Here is a 25,603-nt window from a genome sequence, read left to right as displayed (position 1 = left end):
CTTCCACCAGCCAGGAGACTCTAGACTTAGTGTTTTCCAGGGGAAAACTACTCCCATCATCCTAATTGTGACTCTCTCATTATTGCACCAGCCTTAGGAGCAAGGAAGGTTTGGTGAAAATAAGACCCAGCCATCATGAGCACAATGAGTCCCACCTACATCCTGTCCACTACTACTCCCATCGTCTCCACACTCTCCCTGGGTTGTTGCATTTATATTTTATATTAACTAACCTTTAAGCATACATTTAACGTTGCTTTCTAGTAAAAAAAAAGTTGATAGTCTATCCTTAGGATGAGACATCAGTGTGGGATCACTGCATGGCACTACAACTCAGCCCTTCAATAGACTCAAAATAAATACATTGAACTGGTTATATATTGAAAGAAAGAAAAAAATCAGTATACACTGTATTCTAACGCCCTTTAGATATCCAAGTCTTCTTTTTATACTATACGTTTGAAGTTCTAAGAATTTACCAATAAGCACCAACTAGGTTATAAAAAAGTATATTCTTTTTTATTTTATTTAATATTCGCAGTGTTATACTGCTGAAAAATTCTAACCTGAAAGAGCATTTTGACATTCTGCACCATATTATTACAGTGTTATTGGGGATCAAAGCAGGTAGAAGGACATGTTTCTTCCGTGCTTTACATTACTGGAAGTAGAGGTTATCTTAATACATACTTGTAACAATACCTCATAAACAAAAATGTAATTGAAAAACGTTATAGTTTTTTTATTATTTGATTACTAGGGGTGTAAGAATATGTTTAGTGTAGTTTGAATTGTAGGAATAAAAAATCTAAATGTATAATTTTATACCTTTTCTCGGACTCTATACCAACTATTGGTTGGCTTACTTTGAGATAGATTTTTATGCCAGAATTGTGGTGCAATTTTGGAGCAAAATAGACTATTTTAGGACCGGCCCATTTGTCCCTTTTTAAGCATGTCAGAAAGATGTGTAGAAAACCTAGATGAGCCAAATATAGCCAATTTGCACCACTTTTTAGACAGAATCTTGGTGCAGAATCATTAGTAAATATGGGCTGTAAAGGATCTCCTGGCACCCCGACCGGGTACCTCCGTCGATAGATGCTCCTAGTGCTTTTCGAGGACTCCAAGTACTCCACTTGACACAGTACGCACTGCAGACCCCACAAACCGCCGCATCTTGGTTGGGGTCTCACCGTCCTCCACCCATGATGGACCCAAGACCGAGCTTCAGCTTCCAGTGGGTGAACCTCTCCTATATCCAGAGAGCAGGAACCATGAACAAGCTCTTACAAGAGCTTATACTCAGGGGAGTATTGTGATATAGCAATCCCCAAGAGTGTAGTTATCGCATTCTCCAAACATGAGCCAAAACTTCATGAAGGTATAAAGCAGCCTCTTTATTTTAACACACAAGCATTTTATACACATCTTCCAACAAGGTTACCACCCACAGGGTTTTGTAAAAACAGCCAATAACCACGTACAGTACACTCAGACACTCCCACACAAAATCCTCCCCTCTGCAATCATCACAGGCAGGCGAATACACAATATCCTCTGTCCTGGAGACAACCGAGAAATAATTCAATTATCTCTCAGGACAAAGGACATCGCCAATACACACAGAGAGACAATGGAACAGACCTCCCTACTCAACATATACAATGTCCCACCCTTAAAATACACATAGACATTTAACATCCCAAAATGGCACAAATTAGACCAGGGGTTCGAGTCCCTTTTTAAGCATGTCAGAAAGATGTGTAGAAAACCTAGATGAGCCAAATATAGCCAATTTGCACCACTTTTTAGACAGAATCTTGGTGCAGAATCATTAGTAAATATGGGCTGTAAAGGATCTCCTGGCACCCCGACCGGGTACCTCCGTCGATAGATGCTCCTAGTGCTTTTCGAGGACTCCAAGTACTCCACTTGACACAGTACGCACTGCAGACCCCACAAACCGCCGCATCTTGGTTGGGGTCTCACCGTCCTCCACCCATGATGGACCCAAGACCGAGCTTCAGCTTCCAGTGGGTGAACCTCTCCTATATCCAGAGAGCAGGAACCATGAACAAGCTCTTACAAGAGCTTATACTCAGGGGAGTATTGTGATATAGCAATCCCCAAGAGTGTAGTTATCGCATTCTCCAAACATGAGCCAAAACTTCATGAAGGTATAAAGCAGCCTCTTTATTTTAACACACAAGCATTTTATACACATCTTCCAACAAGGTTACCACCCACAGGGTTTTGTAAAAACAGCCAATAACCACGTACAGTACACTCAGACACTCCCACACAAAATCCTCCCCTCTGCAATCATCACAGGCAGGCGAATACACAATATCCTCTGTCCTGGAGACAACCGAGAAATAATTCAATTATCTCTCAGGACAAAGGACATCGCCAATACACACAGAGAGACAATGGAACAGACCTCCCTACTCAACATATACAATGTCCCACCCTTAAAATACACATAGACATTTAACATCCCAAAATGGCACAAATTAGACCAGGGGTTCAAGTTAGTCCAAGTCCTTTGTGAACAACGGAGGCCTGGCTGATTAGAGGGCCCATAATCCTGGGGCAATAGGCTAGTAGCCAGCCCCCTCCAAAACCCAGTGGCGAGGTTGGTTTCGCCACACATCTCTCACTCCCAGGGAAGACTAACCAGATACCTGACCTCATGCCGGTCGGTATCTGAGTTAGTTTGGCAGTCCACCCACAACCCAATACTGGAACTGTTGAATTTTGGGGCCTGGATCTGTTCTGTATGTCCCAGCTGTTGAGGGGGCATCTGCTACTCCTTGCTTCCTTGTTGCTCTCTAGTTTGGGGCTGTAGGTACTTGGTGGGCAGAGGCCGACTGCGCTCTGCCCCGATCCTAGCTGTTCCGCTGGGGTAGCCTGTGGGAAGTCCGGCTCTGGAGAAGAGGATAGAGGAGGGCAGAGGCCAACTGCGCTCTGCCCAGATGCCAGCTCTTCCGCTGGGGTAGCCTGTGGGATGTCCGGCTCTGCAGAAGGAGATAGGGGAGGGCAGAGGCCAACTGTGTTCTGCCCCGATGCCAGCTCTTCCACTGGGGAAGCCTGTGTGAAGTCAGCCTCTGGAGAAGAGGATAGAGGAGGACAGAGGCCAACTGCGCTCTTCCCAAATGCCAGCTCTTCCGCTGGGATGGGGTCAGGGAATCCTACCCCCAGGACCTTGTTGCGGATCAGCTGTGGAGAGGAGGGATCGCTTACCTCCTCCTCCTGGCATTCCTGCGGGGTCGGTGGAAACTCTGTACCGGCCGTCCAGCATCCCGGTAGGCCTGGTGCAGAGACTGCGGTCCCATCTGCATCATTGGAGTTAGCGGTGCTGTCCCCCTGTGGTTGGGGAGAGAGACCGGTTGTCTCCTCTCCATTCAAAGTACACTGCCGCTGGGGAGCAGGACCAACTGTCCCTACTCCCTGAAACTCCGGCTGCCATTGGGGATCTGGGTCGACTGCCCAGCATCTCTGTAGGGCCGGTGGAGAGACCTCGGTCCCATCTCCACCTGCCATATGGGGTTCCACCCAGGACCAGTCTATGAGGTCCTCTACCTGTGTAGCTGGGACTGAAGCAGGGGATACTTCAGTCGGGTCTTCTCAGTAAACCTCCACAATATCCTCCCAGATGAAGGGCTCTGGACCTGGGTCTGACACTCTGCTCTCTCGCTGAGCCCTCTCAATGGAGTAGAAAAGATCTCTATAGTCCTGCTCCAGTTCCCACTCCAGGGTTGCTAGGTGATAGAGTTGAGCGAACACCTGGATGTTCGGGTCCGAGAAGTTCGGCCGAACTTCCCAAAAATGTTCGGGTTCGGGATCCAAACCCGATCCGAACTTCGTCCCGAACCCGAACCCCATTGAAGTCAATGGGGACCCGAACTTTTCGGCACTAAAAAGGCTGTAAAACAGCCCAGGAAAGGGCTAGAGGGCTGCAAAAGGCAGCAACATGTAGGTAAATCCCCTGCAAACAAATGTGGATAGGGAAATGAATTAAAATAAAAATTAAATAAATAAAAATTAACCAAAATCAATTGGAGAGAGATCCCATAGCAGAGAATCTGGCTTCCCGTCACCCACCACTGGAACAGTCCATTCTCAGATATTTAGGCCCCGGAACCCAGGCAGAGGAGAGAGGTCCCGTAACAGAGAATCTGGCTTCATGTCAGCAGAGAATTAGTCTGCATGTCATAGCAGAGAATGAGGCTTCACGTCAGCCACCACTGCAACAGTCCATTGGCATATATTTAGGCCCAGCACACAGGCAGAGGAGAGAGGTCCCGTAACAGACAATCTGGCTTCATGTCAGTAGAGAATCAGTCTGCATGTCATAGCAGAGAATCAGGCTTCACGTCACCCACCACTGCAACAAACCATTGTCATAAATTTAGGCCCAGCACCCAGGCAGAGGAGAGAGGTCCCGTAACAGGCAATCTGGCTTCATGTCAGCAGAGAATTAGTCTGCATGTCATAGCAGAGAATGAGGCTTCACGTCACCCACCACTGTAAGAGTCCATTTTCATAAGTTTAGGCCCAGCACCCAGGCAGAGGAGAGAGGTCCCGTAACAGAGGATCTGACTTCATGTCAGCAGAGAATTAGTCTGCATGTCATAGCAGAGAATGAGGCTTCACGTCAGCCACCACTGCAACAGTCCATTGGCATATATTTAGGCCCAGCACCCAGGCAGAGGAGAGAGGTCCCGTAACAGACAATCTGGCTTCATGTCAGCAGAGAATCAGTCTGCATGTCATAGCAGAGAATCAGGCTTCACGTCACCCACCACTGCAACAGTCCATTGTCATAAATTTAGGCCCAGCACCCAGGCAGAGGAGAGAGGTCCCGTAACAGACAATCTGGCTTCATGTCAGCAGAGAATTAGTCTGCATGTCATAGCAGAGAATGAGGCTTCACGTCAGCCACCACTGCAACAGTCCATTGGCATATATTTAGGCCCAGCACACAGGCAGAGAAGAGAGGTCCCGTAACAGACAATCTGGCTTCATGTCAGTAGAGAATCAGTCTGCATGTCATAGCAGAGAATCAGGCTTCACGTCACCCACTACTGCAACAGTCCATTGTCATAAATTTAGGCCCAGCACCCAGGCAGAGGAGAGAGGTCCCGTAACAGACAATCTGGCTTCATGTCAGCAGAGAATTAGTCTGCATGTAATAGCAGAGAATGAGGCTTCACGTCACCCACCACTGTAAGAGTCCATTTTCATAAGTTTAGGCCCAGCACCCAGGCAGAGGAGAGAGGTCCCGTAACAGAGGATCTGACTTCATGTCAGCAGAGAATTAGTCTGCATGTCATAGCAGAGAATGAGGCTTCACGTCAGCCACCACTGCAACAGTCCATTGGCATATATTTAGGCCCAGCACCCAGGCAGAGGAGAGAGGTCCCGTAACAGACAATCTGGCTTCATGTCAGCAGAGAATCAGTCTTCATATCATAGCAGAGAATCAGGCTTCACGTCACCCACCACTGTAAGAGTCCATTTTCATAAATTTAGGCCCAGCACCCAGGCAGAGGAGAGAGGTCCCGTAACAGAGGATCTGGCTTCATGTCAGCAGAGAATCATTCTGCATGTCATAGCAGAGAATCAGGCTTCACGTCACCCAACATTGGAACAGTCCATTGGCATATATTTAGGCCCCGGCACCCAGACAGAGGAGAGGTTCATTCAACTTTGGGTTGAATGAACTAAATAACTTTCCCAGCCACAACAGGACAGCGGTAACGAGAGATTTAGCGGGATATAAATTTGAGGCCTAGTATTTAGGCGCTGGGTGACCGGTATGGATTTACTAACAGAATTGGACTTGGAAATGCACAGTAGCGTGTGTGTGAAGTTATTCTGAATGACCCTATGTGCACCTTGAATATTATATACCCTTTTAGGGATAGATTTCAAATAGCTCTGATATAGCAGAAACCACTAAATTATGAAATTGCTAAATTGGGAATTGTATTTCAACCCAGAACAAAAAATGTGCTTTGACGGACACTAAATAACTTTCCCAGCCACAACAGGACAGCGGTAACGAGAGATTTAGCGGGATATAAATTTGAGGCCTAGTATTTAGGCACTGGGTGACCGGTATGGATTTACTGACAGAACTAGACTTGGAAATGCACAGTAGCGTGTGTGTGAAGTTATTCTGAATGACCCTATGTGCACCTTGAATATTATATACCCTTTTAGGGATAGATTTCAAATAGCTCTGATATAGCAGAAACCACTAAATTATGAAATTGCTAAATTGGGAATTGTATTTCAACCCAGAACAAAAAATGTGCTTTGATGGACACTAAATAACTTTCCCAGCCACAACAGGACAGCGGTAACGAGAGATTTAGCGGGATATAAATTTGAGGCCTAGTATTTAGGCGCTGGGTGACCGGTATGGATTTACTAACAGAATTGGACTTGGAAATGCACAGTAGCGTGTGTGTGAAGTTATTCTGAATGACCCTATGTGCACCTTGAATATTATATACCCTTTTAGGGATAGATTTCAAATAGCTCTGATATAGCAGGAACCACTAAATTATGAAATTGCTAAATTGGGAATTGTATTTCAACCCAGAACAAAAAATGTGCTTTGACAGACACTAAATAACTTTCCCAGCCACAACAGGACAGCGGTAACGAGAGATTTAGCGGGATATAAATTTGAGGCCTAGTATTTAGGCGCTGGGTGACCGGTATGGATTTACTAACAGAATTGGACTTGGAAATGCACAGTAGCGTGTGTGTGAAGTTATTCTGAATGACCCTATGTGCACCTTGAATATTATATACCCTTTTAGGGATAGATTTCAAATAGCTCTGAAATAGCAGAAACCACTAAATTATGAAATTGCTAAATTGGGAATTGTATTTCAACCCTGAACAAAAAATGTGCTTTGACGGACACTAAATAACTTGCCCAGCCACAACAGTACAGCGGTAACGACAGATTTAGCGGGATATAAATTTGAGGCCTAGTATTTAGGCGCTGGGTGACCGGTATGGATTTAGTGACAGAATTAGACTGGGATATGGCCAAAAAATAACCACACTATTGCTGGTTAAATGCACTTGGTGACGGGCGCAGCTTGCCCCTGATGTAGTATATGGCCAAAAAATGAACAGACTATTGCTGGTTAAATGCACTTGGTGTCACAGCTTGACCAACCACACTACTGAGGGTTAAATGCACTTGGTGACGGGCGCAGCTTGCCCCTGATGTAGTATATGGCCAAAAAATGAACAGACTATTGCTGGTTAAATGCACTTGGTGTGATAGCTTGACCAACCACACTACTGAGGGTAAATGCACTTGGTGACGGGCGCAGCTTGCCCCTGATGTAGTATATGGCCAAAAAATGAACAGACTATTGCTGGTTAAATGCACTTGGTGACGGGCGCAGCTTGCCCCTGATTTAGTATATGGCCAAAAAATGAACAGACTATTGCTGGTTAAATGCACTTGGTGTGATAGCTTGACCAACCACACTACTGAGGGTTAAATGCACTTGGTGACGGGCGCAGCTTGCCCCTGATGTAGTATATGGCCAAAAAATGAACAGACAATTGCTGGTTAAATGCACTTGGTGACGGGCGCAGCTTGCCCCTGATTTAGTATATGGCCAAAAAATGAACAGACTATTGCTGGTTAAATGCACTTGGTGTGATAGCTTGACCAACCACACTACTGAGGGTTAAATGCACTTGGTGACGGGCGCAGCTTGCCCCTGATTTAGTATATGGCCAAAAAATGAACAGACTATTGCTGGTTAAATGCACTTGGTGTCACAGCTTGACCAACCACACTACTGAGGGTTAAATGCACTTGGTGACGGGCGCAGCTTGCCCCTGATGTAGTATACGGCCAAAAAATGAACAGACTATTGCTGGTTAAATGCACTTGGTGACGGGCGCAGCTTGCCCCTGATTTAGTATATGGCCAAAAAATGAACAGACTATTGCTGGTTAAATGCACTTGGTGTGATAGCTTGACCAACCACACTACTGAGGGTTAAATGCACTTGGTGACGGGCGCAGCTTGCCCCTGATGTAGTATATGGCCAAAAAATAAACAGACTATTGCTGGTTAAATGCACTTGGTGTGACAGCTTCACCCTGATGTAGGCTTTAGCCAAAAAACAACCACACCATTGAGGGTTAAATGCACTTGGTCGCAGCTTGTGCTGGCGCACCACAAGACACAAAATGGCCGCCGATCACCCCAGAAAAATGTGACTGACAAACGGTCTGGGCAGCCTAAAAACAGTGAGCAATTGAGTATCAGCAGCTCAATGATCCACAGCTGCAGATCGATCAATAATCAAGTACTTTGGAGGAGTTAATCTGCCTAATCTCGCCCTACTGTCGCAGCCGCAACCTCTCCCTACGCTAATCAGAGCAGAGTGACGGGCGGCGCTATGTGACTCCAGCTTAAATAGAGGCTGGGTCACATGGTGCTCTGGCCAATCACAGCCATGCCAATAGTAGGCATGGCTGTGATGGCCTCTTGGGGCAAGTAGTATGACGCTTGTTGATTGGCTGCTTTGCAGCCTTTCAAAAAGCGCCAAGAAAGCGTCACAAAAGCGCCAAGAAAGCGACGAACACCGAAGCCCCTGATTTAGTATATGGCCAAAAAATGAACAGACTATTGCTGGTTAAATGCACTTGGTGTGATAGCTTGACCAACCACACTACTGAGGGTTAAATGCACTTGGTGACGGGCGCAGCTTGCCCCTGATTTAGTATATGGCCAAAAAATGAACAGACTATTGCTGGTTAAATGCACTTGGTGTCACAGCTTGACCAACCACACTACTGAGGGTTAAATGCACTTGGTGACGGGCGCAGCTTGCCCCTGATGTAGTATACGGCCAAAAAATGAACAGACTATTGCTGGTTAAATGCACTTGGTGACGGGCGCAGCTTGCCCCTGATTTAGTATATGGCCAAAAAATGAACAGACTATTGCTGGTTAAATGCACTTGGTGTGATAGCTTGACCAACCACACTACTGAGGGTTAAATGCACTTGGTGACGGGCGCAGCTTGCCCCTGATGTAGTATATGGCCAAAAAATAAACAGACTATTGCTGGTTAAATGCACTTGGTGTGACAGCTTCACCCTGATGTAGGCTTTAGCCAAAAAACAACCACACCATTGAGGGTTAAATGCACTTGGTGACAGGCGCAGCTTGCCCCTGATGTAGTATATGGCCAAAAAATAAACAGACTATTGCTGGTTAAATGCACTTGGTGTGACAGCTTCACCCTGATGTAGGCTTTAGCCAAAAAACAACCACACCATTGAGGGTTAAATGCACTTGGTCGCAGCTTGTGCTGGCGCACCACAAGACACAAAATGGCCGCCGATCACCCCAGAAAAATGTGACTGACAAACGGTCTGGGCAGCCTAAAAACAGTGAGCAATTGAGTATCAGCAGCTCAATGATCCACAGCTGCAGATCGATCAATAATCAAGTACTTTGGAGGAGTTAATCTGCCTAATCTCGCCCTACTGTCGCAGCCGCAACCTCTCCCTACGCTAATCAGAGCAGAGTGACGGGCGGCGCTATGTGACTCCAGCTTAAATAGAGGCTGGGTCACATGGTGCTCTGGCCAATCACAGCCATGCCAATAGTAGGCATGGCTGTGACGGCCTCTTGGGGCAAGTAGTATGACGCTTGTTGATTGGCTGCTTTGCAGCCTTTCAAAAAGCGCCAAGAAAGCGTCACAAAAGCGCCAAGAAAGCGACGAACACCGAACCCGAACCCGGACTTTTACGAAAATGTCCGGGTTCGGGTCCGTGTCACGGACACCCCAAAATTCGGTACGAACCCGAACTATACAGTTCGAGTTCGCTCATCCCTACTAGGTGAGCCAGGTCTTTCTCTACCTCGTGGGGGTCACCCCAATCCTGCCTAGCCTCCCTCTCATAGAAGATGTTCTGAAGTCTGGACTGTGCAGGGCTCCCGAAGTCAGGTTCTGCAAAGGACTCCCATAACAAGCCAGGACCATAAAACTCCTCTCCCTCTGGCTTGTCATGCTCAGCTGTCCAGTGTATATACTGTGCCATATACCACCAGAGCGCCAGGTAGGCCTCCTCCAAACATAGCTCCTGCCATACCCAGTGCTCTAGTTCCTTCACCCATTCATCCAGGGGCTTCTCTCCCTGGAAGGGCATCCGCAGGGCCACTTGCTTCTGCAATCGCTGCTCTACACTGGGGAGACTCTCACCTCGCTGGTATTGTACATTACCCAGGGCCTGGCACCAGATGTCTTTCCTTAATGCATCCCGGCCATCCAGGTATTCCTCATCATAGTGGAACGCTGTTTGAAGACTATCCGATTCCATCCTGCGGTAGCCAGGGGCGCTGTACGGATACTAGCGTTGCCCTCAATATACTCCACGAACGGTGTCTCCGAGCTGCTTCTCCTCACACTAGGACACCATCCCACTGCTTGCCACTAAATGTAACGGATCTCCTAGAACCCTGACCGGGCACCTCCGTCGATAGATGCTCCTAGTGCTTTCCGAGGTCTCCAAGCACTCCACTTGACACCGTACGTACTGCAGACCCCACGAACCGCCGCAGCTTGGTTGGGGTCTCACCGTCCTCCACCCACGCTGGACCCAAGAACGGGCTTCAGCTTCCAGTGGGTGAACCTCTCCTACATCCAGAGAGCAGGCCAGGGGAGTATAGCAAATCTTCAGCGTATAGCAATCCCCCAGTGTTGATCTGTTACCCAAACACCAGCCTCAACATGATGAAGGATAAAACAGGCTCTTTATTTTAACACACAAGCATTTTATACACATCTTCCAAAAAGGTTACCACCCACAGGGTTTTGTAAAAACAGCCAATAACCACGTACAATACACTCAGACACTCCCACACAAAATCCACCCCTCTGCCCGTGATAGAATTACCTCACACTGGGTTGATGCAATCATCACAGGCAGGCGAATACACAATATCCTCTGTCCTGGAGACAACCGAGAAGTAATTCAATTATCTCTCAGGACAAAGGACATCGCCAATACACACAGAGAGACAATGGAACAGACCTCCCTACTCAACATATACAATGTCCCACCCTTTAAAATACACATAGACATTTAACATCCCAAAATGGCACAAATTAGACCAGGGGTTCAGGTTAGTCCAAGTCCTTTGTGAACAACAGAGGCCTGGCTGATTAGAGGGCCCATAATACTGGGGCAAGAGGCTAGTAGCCAGCCCCCTCCAAAACCCAGTGGCGAGGTTGGTTTCGCCACATGGGCCATTATATGTTTGCACTCCATTCACTGCAGCATCAGAACAAGATGTTACAATTCTAGACCCAAAGGATCCTCTAGTAGGCTAAGAATGGTTATGACATGGTAATATAATTCAGGCACAACAGGCCACATAAAGCCCAGCAGTTCATTGCTTCTTCTGTAGTTAGCAGAAGCTTGGGTTACAAAACTATTATTTTTGAGTTAATTCCCAAGTAATCATCTTTATTGGTGGTATCTGTGCGTGCAATAATTGCAGCAGAGTTTACATAGTTAATACTGTTGAAAAAAGACATAAGTCAATCAAGTTCAACCAAGGGATAGGTGGGGACGCGAATCCCAGAAGAAAGTGAGACTTAGATTTCTACACATTTTCATAAGTATTAATGTCATTTACTTTCAAGAATTTATCTAAACCCTTTTTTAAACTGACCACTGTTCCTTCTGTGACCACGTCCTGAGGAAGTCTATTGCACGGATTAATTCAATTATCAGAATTGTACTAATTTTGTATAAATGTAGGGAAAGCCCATATTTTTCATTATGGTGGGCCCAAGGTACTCAGTAATGGAAAGTATGTATAGTACAGTACGGTATGTATAACAAGGAGGTATTGCATATGGACAATGAAAATCTTTTAATGCTTCCCCTTGTAGAAAAAACAATGAATCTGTAGCTTGATCCTTAGGTTTTACACCTTGCCCCAAAGTAGGATCACTACTGATACTGCTTTGGGGGAGATGACTCCACACTTGCTAGTACAGTATGACCTGCCAGAAGTAGTATTATGTTATTTTTCATCTTTGTTATGTTCAGAGCTGTCAGAGTTATTTCCATACAAACAATATTCCTGTGCAATTTATAAAATATTAGCTGTGATATTGCAGAGTACATCAGCTTCCTAAGTGTTATGACTGGAATTTCCTAAAAGGTCTGTAAGAGTCTAATCTCTAGAGATGAGCTTTAAAGTGTATATAAGTGGCTTCAGCACATCTTCTTGTAATCAGTTTCCATTTACTGGTGTCAATGTGTCCCAGTTTTGAAGGGCAGTCTGCCTGTTTATGCTTAAATGTGTAAAACACATTCAGATCCTTCCAGCATCACTTTCACAACATCACCTGCCTTTTTAGATATGCTTCTCTGGGAAATATTAATGTGACATATTGATCCAGAAATCATTTTGATTTTGTAGTCTATGAAATAAATGCTTGTAACTATTGTAGGAAGGCGCAAGGGTCCATTGTAGATGGAAGGTATGTGTCACTGAGGTTCCTGGCCTTGGTAGAGTAAGAGCCAGTTTTCATGTGTCAGCAGCAGTTGCTGGTTGACAGCTAGCTGTTTAGTATATCTGTATAGTTGATCTGGGATGGCTCTTACTGGAAATAGTCAAAGTGCTGGGTGGGTGACTACTCCCCACGTTCCAGGTCGGGTCTTGACTGGCCTATAAAAGAAAACTGCCGGCAGTGTCAGCTGGTTGTGATTACCTCTCTCTTTGAAAGGAGCTCTGGCAATTGCTGTATTGGGATCTGAGCCATGTGCTAGGCTGGAGGCTTGAGTTTGGGAGGTCGACTCTGTCCTTAGCAATGCTGATCAGGTGTGAGCTAACACCTAGGATAACAGGTGACTGTGTTGCTGTATGAACTGTCTAGGTGTGAACCAACACCAAAACTGCAAATGGACAGTTGTACGGTTTTGTTGCCATACGTGTGAATAAAACAATGACGTTTTTTTGAGTTACAAACTGGTCTTTGCCTCTATACTGCGTCCGCTTGTCCTGTCTACCAGAGAAAATCCACACACTATAAATATATTTAAAGATAACCTGTTAGTCTATTTCAGCTGCTCTTTTGTGGGAAGCATAAAATTATGACAGACAGTGATTTTAGCTGGCTATCACTCATCTGTGAGTTTAGTTTTGTACAATTTACTGTGTATTTGTTGCAGTGATATGCCGGCTCTATGAACTAACAATCTGCTGTATTCATGTCGACTATATGGGGTGCCCAACTCTGACCTTTGCAATGGGGCTATATGATTTATGTGTATACCTCTGTCTCTTTTCCAAACTTCCTGTTTTGACCGTGAGTTCATGCTAGTGTAAAGAGCCTCCAGCCAAAGATGGTGGGGCTAGGAGGAGGGAGGCACTTCACTGACTGTAGAAAGTCTGCTTGAAATGCTTTCTGCAGCAGCTTGCAGAAAGTTTTCTTTCTTGTTTTTCATAGTTTTGTGATCCTTTAATGTTTTAGTGTCTCACATTTTTCTTTTCAAACACTGCTTTCTGTATTATTAGAAGAGTGAAGGACGCTTAGAAATATCTATATTCTATTGATGGCCTCACCATAATTTTGGGAAAAATTTGGTTTGATCCGAATTTAGTCATGGCGAATTATCTAAAAATAATTGCTATTTCCTGGCTTCAGAGAGCCTCTATAGTGGTGTAGAACACAGTGGCTTGCAGAAACACACATAGGGAGTCTGCTTTGGTAGTGAAATAATACTGTAAGTCCGTATGACATGCAGATGACGGGCGTCACTCTTAGAATCACTGCACACCACTTATTTGGGCAGTCACGGGGGCCGTCAGAGCAATAACCCACAAAAAACGGATTCTGTCTATGGAGCAGTTGCTCCCCCAAAAAAACAGATTAAAGCAGGAGTATGATATACCAATAATATACTTTCTATATAGTGCATTTGTGTAGTGCAGCATTTGTTTGCGGTTTAGCTGCGTTACCTCAGCTACACAGAGTGAAAAACGTCTTTGGAACAAATAATTTCTATTGGTGTGATATATTAGTTGCCGCCCCCCAAAAAAACTGATTGAAGCTGGGGTGTTATATAACAATTATATACTTTCTATATAGTGTATTTGGGTAGTGCAGCAGATGTTTACCGTTTAGCTGCGTTAACTCAGCTACAGATAGTGACAAACACCTTTGGAACAAATAATTTCTACTGGTGTGATATACCAGTTGATCCCCCAAAAAAGTCATTGAAGCAAGGGTGTTATATACCAATTAAATGCTTTCTATATAGTGCATTTGGGTAGTGCAACCATTTGTTTGCGGTTTAGCTGTGTTACCTAAGCTACAGATAGTGACAAATGGCATTGGAACAAATATTTTCTACTGGTGTGATATACTAGTTGCCCCCTAAAAAAACTGATTGAAGCAGGGGTGTTATATACCAATTATATACTTTTTTATATAGTGCATTTGGATAGTGCAGCATTTGTTTGCGGTTTAGCTGTGTTAGCTCAGCTACAGATAGTGACAAATGACATTGGAACAAATATTTTCTACTGGTGTGATATACGAGTTGACCCCCCCAAAAAATGATTGAAGCAGGGGTGTTATATATCAATAATATACTTACTATATAGTGCATTTGGGTAGTGCAGCAGATGTTTACGATTTAGCTGCGTTACTTCAGCTACTGATTTTATTTATATATTTTTTAAATATATTTATTTTGTGTTCTTCATGATACAAAACAGCAAATATATAAGAGAAACAACCAATTCAGGGTAGGAGCTATACAACTGTAGTCAAATATCCTACAGCATATGACAAAATCCTGCAGGAATTAAAAATAGAGCTGTAAATTCACAATTACTACATAGAATAATGCTATATCCACCCACCCCTTCCCACTTCAACTCTAATAGACACCAACACGGTTTCACAAATAACTATATCTGGTTGGTCATACGTGCCGCTTTCCGTTTCCTTTCCATATCCTCATAGATTTGTTGGAGGTAAAGACTCCATTCATTTCACGATGGTGGGGAGACAGACCCCAAATATCTAACTAAAATAGCTTTTGCCACCATCAGACCCCTCATCCAGATCTGTCTAACCCAGGTCGGAACTTCCGTATCTAGAGCATAATCTCCCAGCAACACTGTCACCATCCCAGAGCTATACCTCGAAGAGGCCTCCTTTTGTAGGGCTAGAAAAACTTGTTCCCAATACCTTTTTTATTTTGCTACATTCCCACAGTAAATGCCTGAAATCTGCATTCACATACCCACATTTCGGGCAGCAGCAGTCTCGACCTTTATTTTGGGAGAATCTCGCTTGGGTTTTTGGCGTATAGTACAACCGATGGAGGATCTTAAATTGGATTAATCTATGGGCGCGTGTTTTAATTGTGAATGCATAAACACATCTAATAATGTACCATCACAAAGATTATAATCCAAATAGGATTTCAAATGTCCACATACAAAGAGATGACACACATTAACCACCCCCCTACGTATCCAGTAAACAAAATCTGTGATTTTAAAGAATTCCGTCAAATTCCTATTCTCCCACAAAGGGGTGAAAGCAAAAGGGGAGGAGACTTTCAAAATCCTCTTGAGCTTATTCCAAACCATCTGTAGGGTCCAAGGAATCAATAGAGTCTTCCCCCCCCCCCCAAATAACCAGACTCCAAACATGTAAAAATATTCTCTATTGGTTTTTCCAAGACCTGCGACAAATATCGCACAAAAAAACTATCTGTAAAACTACAACAACATTGAACCTGTGCACATAAATAATATCCCTGAAAGAAAGGGAATGATAGCCCACCATCTGATTCCCACAGCCATAGATATCTTTGCTATCCTCACCCTCTTCCTTCCCCATATTAGATCGTTAATAAGAGTCTCCAATCTAAAAAAAAATATATCATCGATTCAAACTGGGGAAGCACACATCGGGTACATCACAATAGGCAAAATAATCATCTTGACCAGCGCTATTCGATCCGTCTGTGCCAGTATCAATTTCTGCCAAACACATATTTTAGACTTTACTTTGTTCAAGACTGGGACTAAATTAAGCTTATAAAACCTCTTTATAGGAACACCAATCTTAATCCCCAAATAGTCCAGGGTTTCATTCGGAGCAAGAACCCTTACTCCACTCCCCTCATCTACGGCCTTGCGGTTAAGCGGGAGGAGCGATGACTTGGACCATTTAATGAAATAACCCGAGAATTTACTTCAGCTACTGATAGTGACAAACGCCATTGGAACAAATAATTTCTACTGGTGTGATATATCAGTTGCCCCCCCAAAAAAAAGTTATTGAAGAAGGGTTTTGCATACCAATTATATACTTTCTATATAGTGCAGTTGGGTAGTGCAGCAGATGTTTACCGTTTAGCTGCGTTACCTCAGCTACAGATAGTGACAAACGCCATTGGAACAAATAATTTCTATTGGTGTGATGTACTAGTTGCCCCCCCCCACAAAAAAAACTGATTGAAGCAGGGGTGTTATATGCCAATTATAAACTTTCTATATAGTGCATTTGGGTAGTGCAGAATTTGTTCACCGTTTAGCTGCGTTACCACATCTACACAGAGTGACAAACGCCATTGGAACAAATCATTTCTACTGGTATAATATACTAAATGCCCCCCAAAAAAACTGATTAAAGCAGGGGTGTTATACAGGGAGTGCAGAATTATTAGGCAAGTTGTATTTTTGAGGATTCATTTTATTATTGAACAACAACCATGTTCTCAATGAACCCAAAAAACTCATTAATATCAAAGCTGAATATTTTTGGAAGTAGTTTTTAGTTTTAGCTATTTTAGGGGGATATCTGTGTGTGCAGGTGACTATTACTGTACATAATTATTAGGCAACTTAACAAAAAACAAATATATACCCATTTCAATTATTTATTTTTACCAGTGAAACCAATATAACATCTCAACATTCACAAATATACATTTCTGACATTCAAAAACAAAACAAAAACAAATCAGTGACCAATATAGCCACCTTTCTTTGCAAGGACACTCAAAAGCCTGCCATCCATGGATTCTGTCAGTGTTTTGATCTGTTCACCATCAACATTGCGTGCAGCAGCAACCACAGCCTCCCAGACACTGTTCAGAGAGGTGTACTGTTTTCCCTCCTTGTAAATCTCACATTTGATGATGGACCACAGGTTCTCAATGGGGTTCAGATCAGGTGAACAAGGAGGCCATGTCATTAGATTTTCTTCTTTTATACCCTTTCTTGCCAGCCACGTTGTGGAGTACTTGGACACGTGTGATGGAGCAGTGTCCTGCATGAAAATCATGTTTTTCTTACCTTGCAGATTTCTTCCTGGACCACTGCTTGAAGAAGGTGTCTTCCAGAAACTGGCAGTAGGACTGGGAGTTGAGCTTGACTCCATCCTCAACCCAAAAAGGCCCCACAAGCTCATCTTTGATGATACCAGCCCAAACCAGTACTCCACCTCCACCTTGCTGGCGTCTGAGTCGGACTGGAGCTCTCTGCCCTTTACCAATCCAGCCATCTGGCCCATCAAGACTCACTCTCATTTCATCAGTCCATAAAACCTTAGAAAAATCAGTCTTGAGATATTTCTTGGCCCAGTCTTGACGTTTCAGCTTGTGTGTCTTGTTCAGTGGTGGTCGTCTTTCAGCCTTTCTTACCTTGGCCATGTCTCTGAGTATTGCACACCTTGTGCTTTTGGGCACTCCAGTGATGTTGCAGTTCTGAAATATGGCCAAACTGGTGGCAAGTGGCATCTTGGCAGCTGCACGCTTGACTTTTCTCAGTTCATGGGCAGTTATTTTGCGCCTTGGTTTTTCCACACGCTTCTTGCGACCCTGTTGACTATTTTGAATGAAACGCTTGATTGTTCGATGATCACGCTTCAGAAGCTTTGCAATTTTAAGAGTGCTGCATCCCTCTGCAAGATATCTCACTATTTTTGACTTTTCTGAGCCTGTCAAGTCCTTCTTTTGACCCATTTTGCCAAAGGAAAGGAAGTTGCCTAATAATTATGCACACCTGATATAGGGTGTTGATGTCATTAGACCACACCCCTTCTCATTACAGAGATGCACATCACCTAATATGCTTAATTGGTAGTAGGCTTTCGAGCCTATACAGCTTGGAGTAAGACAACATGCATAAAGAGGATGATGTGGTCAAAATACTCATTTGCCTAATAATTCTGCACGTAGTGTATACCAATTATATCTTTCTATATAGTGCATTTGGGTAGTGCAGCATTTGTTTGTGGTTCAGCTGGGTTACCAGAAAGGGCTAGAGGGCTGCAAATGGAATCAAAATGTGGTTAAGAGCATGGCAAGTGCTCTGCAAACAAATGTGGATAGTGAAATGACTTTAAATAACATAAAATACATATAAATACAAAATTACAATCTTGCTCTAGGAGGACGAGTTCCATATGGAGTAGGAGGTTGAGGAGGCGGTGGATGTGGTGGTGTAGGTGGAAGCGGCGTTGGAGGAGAAGGAGGTAGCCTACACAGTTTTATTTTTTATTTTTATTTTTTATTAGGGTACACCCCAAAGCATTGGGAAATATAACCTGTGATAACCCCCTCCAGTCATGCTAAACACACGCTCAGACAATACACTGGCTGCAGGGCAGGCCAGCACCTCCAAGGCCTAAAGGGCAAGCTCAGGCCATGTGCCCAATTTGGAGACCCAGAAGTTACAGGGGCTGACCCCTGTCAGTCAGTACCTGTGGGCATGTGCACACTTACTGCCCCGCCATGTCGCACATCCCTGTGATGTTCACGATCCATTTTGATATCTGCTCTATCAACTTTCGATGTTCTTTTCTGAGCCTACCATGTTGATCACGGAATCAGGGTTCCACCCCGGAGAGGAAGCATGAGAAAGAGAGGCAACATCCAAGGCAAGATTCATTTTTTCAAATTTAAAATTATAGAGCGGAAATATGGGACAAAGTATTAAAGCGTAAAAGTGGGACAACTTTTTAAAGTTTAAGCATTGAATGATGAAGAATCAATTAATGAAGAATTTCTTGAATTTTATTCCCTGTCCACTATGCAGAGCAGGGGTTTCTATCCGGCAAAATTTGAAAAATGTCCCCTGACAATGTAACAGATGATTTTTTTAAATGTATGTTCCTGTCACCTATGTAGAGGTGCCCCAGTGACATCCACCATCCATTTCGATATCTTCTCTATGAACTTTTGATGTTCTTTTCTGAGCCTACCATGTTGATCACGGTTATCGGCAAATCAGGTTACCATGCCAGAGAGGGAGCATGAGAAAGCGTGACCTCATCCAAGGGAGGTCAATGGCTGCAATGGGATGAAGCAGAAATGTGGGAGAAGCTATTGAGGCACATATGTGTGACAAATTACTGAAGAGCAAATGTGGGAGAAGCTATTGAGGCGCAAATGTGTGACAAATTTCTGAAGCGCAAATGTGGGAAAAGTTATTGAGGCGCAAATGTGGGACAAATTACTGAAGCAAAAATGTTGGAGAAGTAATTGAGGAGCAAATGTGGGAAAAGTTATTGAAGAGCAAATGTGGTACAACTTGTTAAAGTTTAAGCATTGAATGAAAGGAGGTGGCGCACATCAATTAAAGAAGAATTTCTGAAATTTTATTCCCTGTCACCTATGCAGGCAAACTGAAGTGCCCTGCAATCCTCGGTGGTGGAAGGACATGCGCCAAACTGCTATCCGCCTCAGGCCCAGCCGCCACTGCATTTACGCAGTGTGCTGTTATGGAGATATAATATCCCTGACCCTGCTTACTGTCCACGTATCCGTAGTCAGGTGCACCTTGCCACAGATGGCGTTGCACAGTGCACACCTGATTTTGTCTCCTTCTTGGTTGTGCAGGGAAGGGATGGGCCACATGGAAAAGTAGTGGTGGCTGGGCACGACGTACTGTGGCACAGCCACCGCCATAAGGCCTTTAAAACTCTCCATCTCCACCAGACGAAATAACAGCATTTTAAAGGCCAGTAATTTAGAAATGCTGGCATTCAGGGCTAGGGATCATGGGTCGGTAGGGGGGTACTTCCTCTTTCTCTCCAGTGTTTGGGAGATGGAGTGGTGAATGCTTCCGTGGGACATTGTGGAGATGCTTGGTGACCCAGGTGGTGGTGTTGCTGGAAGAGCCTCTGTTTGCGGGGTGGCAGGTAGCACTGTGACTCCAGAGGTGGATGAAGAGGCCGAGACTGCAGCAGAAGAGGAAGCAGGAGGAGCCAGAGACCTTTTTTGGTTTATGAGGTGTCTACTCGACTGCAGCTCGTGCTTAGCACTTAAATGCCTGGACATGCAGGTTGTGCTCAGGTTGAGAACGTTTATGCCTCGTTTCAGGCTCTGATTGCACAGCGTGCAAACCACTCGTGTCTTGTCGTCAGCACATTGTCTGAAGAATTGCCACACCAGGGAACTCCTTGGAGCTGGCTTTGGTGTGCTCGGTCCCTTGCTGCGGTGGGCAGTAGCAGGCATACTGTCTAGAGGACGGCCACTCCGCTTTTGCACCCTTCTCCCTAGTCTGCTGTGCTGGTGGCTCTAAAGCGTGTATCTCACAATGACATATGCAGCAAAGGCTGCAAAACTAAGTTTATTGCCCAAAATGACAGCAGTATAAAACCCTTAAATTTCTCACGTGCAGATGTAGCAAGGGCTGTAAAATTGTGTATTTTGCCCAAAAAGGGTGTTTTATTAATAGCAGAATAGAACCACAGTATCTAAAGTGTGGATCTCACACGTACAGATGTAGACTAGGCCGCAATTAAAGATTTTTGCCCAAAATGGGTGTTTTATTAATAGCAGAATAGAACCACAGTATGTAAAGGGTGTATCTCACAATGACATATGCAGCAAAATATTTTTTTTTGCCCAAAATGGGTGTTTTTTTAATAACAGAATAAGAGAGCAGTATATAACCTATAATCCTTAAATTTCACATGTGCAGATGCAGCAAGGGCTGTAAAATTGGGTATTTTGCCCAAAAAGGGTGTTTTATTAATAGCAGAATAGAACCACAGTATCTAAAGTGTAGATCTCACACGTACATATGCAGACGAGGCCGCAATTAAAGATTTTTGCTCAAAATGGGTGTTTTATTAATAGCAGACGAGAACCACAGTATGTAAAGGGTGTGTCTCACAATGGCATATGCAGCAACGGCTGCTAAATTAAGTTTTTTGCCCAAAATGTTTTTATTTTATTTTTATAACAGAATATGACAGCATAATATAAAACTTGAATTTCACACGTGCAGATGCAACAAGGGCTGTAAAATTGTGTATTTTGCCCAAAAATTGCATACTGACTAATGCAGCAGAGGCCCAAGATGAAGATTATTGCCAAAATAAGTGTTTTTTCAAAGCCAGAAAATTACTGAAGTATTTCAAACTTGTTTTTAACAATAACAGATCCAGCAAGGGCTGCAATATTAAGTATTTTGCCCATTTTTTTTTATTAACAGAATATGACAACTTTATATAACGCTTGCATTTCACACGTGCAGATGCAGCAAGGGCTGTAAAATTGTGTATTTTGCCCAAAAAGGGTGTTTTTTAAAACCCAGAAAATTATAGCTGCATTTCTAGCTTAAATTGCATACTGACTAATGCTGAAAAGGCACCAGATGTAGGATATTGCCCAAAAAGTTTTTAGTTTTTTTTTAAAAAACCAGATTATTATTGCAGTATTTCAAGCTTGGATTTGAATGTCACAAAAGCACAGATGCAATGCTGTTGCACTTAACTTGCATAAAATGGCTGTCGCCTCCAACCTAACTAACATACGGATAAAAGTTGTTTTTCTCTGTCAGTGGGCTCAGGGCAGGGTAAAAAGATTGTGTACTGCACCCACACAACTAAATTTATGCAGATCGCTTAGTTCAATTGGAGTTCTGATTAAAGATTCTATCCTATTCTCTCCCTCACAGCAGCAGCATCCTCTCTCTACACTAAGCACAGCAGAGTGACGTGCAGCGCTACGTGACTCCAGCTTATATAGAGTCTGGGTCACATGCTGCACTGGCCAATTAACAGCCATGCCATTAGTAGGCATGGCGGTGATGGCTTCTAAGGTCACACACTTAAACGCTTGTTGATTAGCTGCTCTTCACCGAACACAGAACCCAAACTTTTACTGAAATGTTCGGGTCCGGGGTCCAAAAATCCTAAAGTTCGGTACGAACCCGAACTTTACAGACGTAAAATATATTTTCTGGGACTGCAACTACCATACTATTAAACAACTGAGTTATCAATTTGACCAGCTGGACACCTTCTGCCAGTTTTTGTCCCTTTTCCTGACTCTCTGAGTAGTTAGAGGTCATTCCAGCAATTAAATCAACTAAGGTACAGTTGTTGCAGGCCAGATTCTTACTCTTTACAGGATCTTTACTAATACACTGCACCAGGCTGTTCGGGTTAGAGTCATTGCAGCCAAATTTGTTATGAGGACTAAAAGACATACCTTTCGACTGTATTTTCAAGCAATGACAGTGTGACCAACTTGGAAAACATGACACATTGCAGCACATATTCTCGTTCCAGGGGGTAGAGCTATAATCAACTGGTGGCCCTGATCTGTTTACCATGAGCCAGGGGGGCTCATCCCATCCTGCAACGGGTAAGGATACCTATTTGTTTTTAGTTTTGGACTTAACCTGCATCATGCCTGTGAAAAGGATAGTAGAGTTGGCAAGATCAGTTAGTTCAAAAAGCTGAAGGGCACTATGAAATAGGGCATAATGGCTGAACTCACAAGACTGTGAGTACAGATCCAACAGTCTCTCAAATTTTCGCTTAGCCCCTCAAACAACAATTGATGGTGCCATATCAAAGCATTGTCCCATTCATCATTCAGTGGATAAAACACTGCTAACACGCTCAAGGTCAGAGCCACTGCCAACAGAAGGACCCTCATCCTGTGGTTCCAAGACTTTCTTGCAATGAGAAGCGTGTATCCAGTTGGGTTTTCAATTAACTTTTAACATTTAACAAAGCTTGGAAGGGACCATCAATTCTGGGCTCAAATGTCTTTCTCACATGCCTTTTTATGACAACCCAATCACCAAGCACCAGGGGGTGCATCCCTTCCCCTGAGTCTGGATCTGGAATGGAAGCAAACACTTATTTATGATTGTGCTCCAACCTGCGGGAGAGGGCCTTTATGTAATTGACCATGCTGTCAGTCTGGAGCTGCAACTGTTGAGGAAAATACAGCCCCAGTTTGGATACAGAAACAAACAGGATTTCATATGGGGATAGGCCAGACCTTTTCCCTGGGGTGGTGTGGATGGAGTACAGGGCAAGGGGGAGTTACTCAGTCCATAGCCTTCTGGATTTTTTATTTAATAGTGCCGTTCAGTCTCTCCACACGGCCACTGGACTGTGGGTGATAGACCGTCTGAAAGGCCTGAGTGTCCCCCAAGGCTCCCATCACCTCCCTCATCACCTTCCCTGTGAAATTGCAGTATTCTTGGCATTTGCAGTAGATACAGGGTAAGCCTCCGGCCATCCTTAAAAGAGATCAACGCACACAAGCACATATTTGTATATTCCTACCTTTGGTAACTGTATATAGTCTATTTGCAGTCTCTGGAATAGGTAAAATGGCCTAGGTGTATGTTTCTTAGGTGTCTTAACAACCTGTCCCGGGTTGTTTGGAGCACAGATCATACAGCCTTGCACAAATCTACTGGTAATAGTGGAGAAACCAGGTGCGACCAATCTCTTCAGTACCATGCTCATCATAGGACCCTTTGCTTGGTGTGTGGGCCTGTGGGCCTCCTGTGCCATCATATGATAGAGGGCTCTGGGTAGGCATAATTTTTCTGACACTTCCAGGGTCCCTACCCATTCAGCACTGCTCTTCTCTGAGTCCAGGAGGTCTTTTCTCCTTCATCTGCCTGTGAAGACAGTTTAATCAACACATCTTCAGACATGTGGTGAGGTTCCAGGACGCCGACATGGATTACCTCGGGTTTCCAAGGCTTCACTGCTGCCTCTTTTGCAGCCCCATCTGCCCTGTTGTTGCCCCTAGCCTCATGGGTTTGTTGTCTGGTATGTTCCTTACTTGACAATGGCTACTTCCTCTAGAAGCAGTAGTGAGTTCATTAGTTCAAACACTGAGCCTTTGTTCTTTATAGGTTGACCTTCAGAGGTAAGAAAGTCCCTGGCTCGCCAAATAGGGCCATAATAATGTGCAATTCCAAACCCATACCTGGAGTCTGTAAAAATATTTGCCAGTACTACCTCATGTTGCATGACCACTGCATATCCAGTATAAAATCGGCCATCCTCACCCATGTATCTGCTGCCATCTACAAAAAACTCAAAATCAGGATTAGGTATGGGTTGATCATGTACATGTGAAAAGCCAGAAGTTTCTTGTTGCATTAATTGGACACAATCATGTTCATCAGTATCTAGTAATTTTTTTTTAGAATTTCAGTAGAGATGAACAAAGTTTTGAAAAATGTGATTTGTCAACTTTGCCGAAGTTTGCCAAGGAATTGGATTTGTTCTGAATTAATTCATCATGATTTGCTATAAATCAGGTATATCCCGAGACACTCTGCCTTAGGCTATGGCCACATGGAGTGGCCGTGCTGCGGGCAGGTTGTGGCTATGCTGCGGTGAAGAACCGCACAGCTGCCTTTGATTTAATAATGCAGACTGCACTGCAGACTATACGTCGGTCTCTATTGTTAATGGATGCGCGGAATCTTTAAGTCTCATTCACACATCACTGTTTCACGTACTTGTGCTGTAAATGTTCTCCATGAACAGCACACATCCCCATTCATTTGAGTGTGTGTATTCACACATCATTGTTGTAGCATGGTACGTGGGTCCGTGTTTTTAACATGGGTGCATGTCCTATCTTGGTCTGTGTTCCCCGATCCCTCATGCCCATTATAGTTTATGGCTCCATGAAAACCACAGATGTCACACGGATGCCACGGATCATAAAGAAGAGATGCTTTGAAAATTATTTTTCAGCTGTTCAGTGTTAGTGAAACACGGATGCAACACGGACAGCAAAAAACTGACACACGGACCAACACGGATCCTTCACGGACAGCATCACTGACCACCTACTCACGGATTTGATCACAGACATGGACATGTGAATGAGGCTTTAAACAGGGGATGTTGATGGTATGGGGTTTGGCTGGTTAGGTGGGGGGACAATATCCATATTATTGCTGTTCTTGCCTGCAATCTCCTGCAGGTTATTTGACAGTAAACACTGAATATTAATCAGCTCAGGCAAATCCACTTCTCCAACCACTGCACTCTCCTGCCCTACAGTTGGGAGCCCTTCATCTGCCATCTGCTTTTCCTCCTTTTCCACATCATCTTATATTGATAAGAATATGTCATAAGGAACATCCAGCACCTCCTCTCTCTGCATCTTGCTGAAGTCTAGGATATGGAGACCAAGAATGATGATTTGGAAGAAGTAAAGCCAACAAAAGATGAGGATGGTTATCATTAAGACCTGGCCC

Source organism: Bufo gargarizans, chromosome 3, assembly GCF_014858855.1.
Source record: "Bufo gargarizans isolate SCDJY-AF-19 chromosome 3, ASM1485885v1, whole genome shotgun sequence".
Lineage (NCBI taxonomy): Eukaryota > Metazoa > Chordata > Amphibia > Anura > Bufonidae > Bufo > Bufo gargarizans.
Note: the sequence above shows the minus strand (reverse complement) of the source record.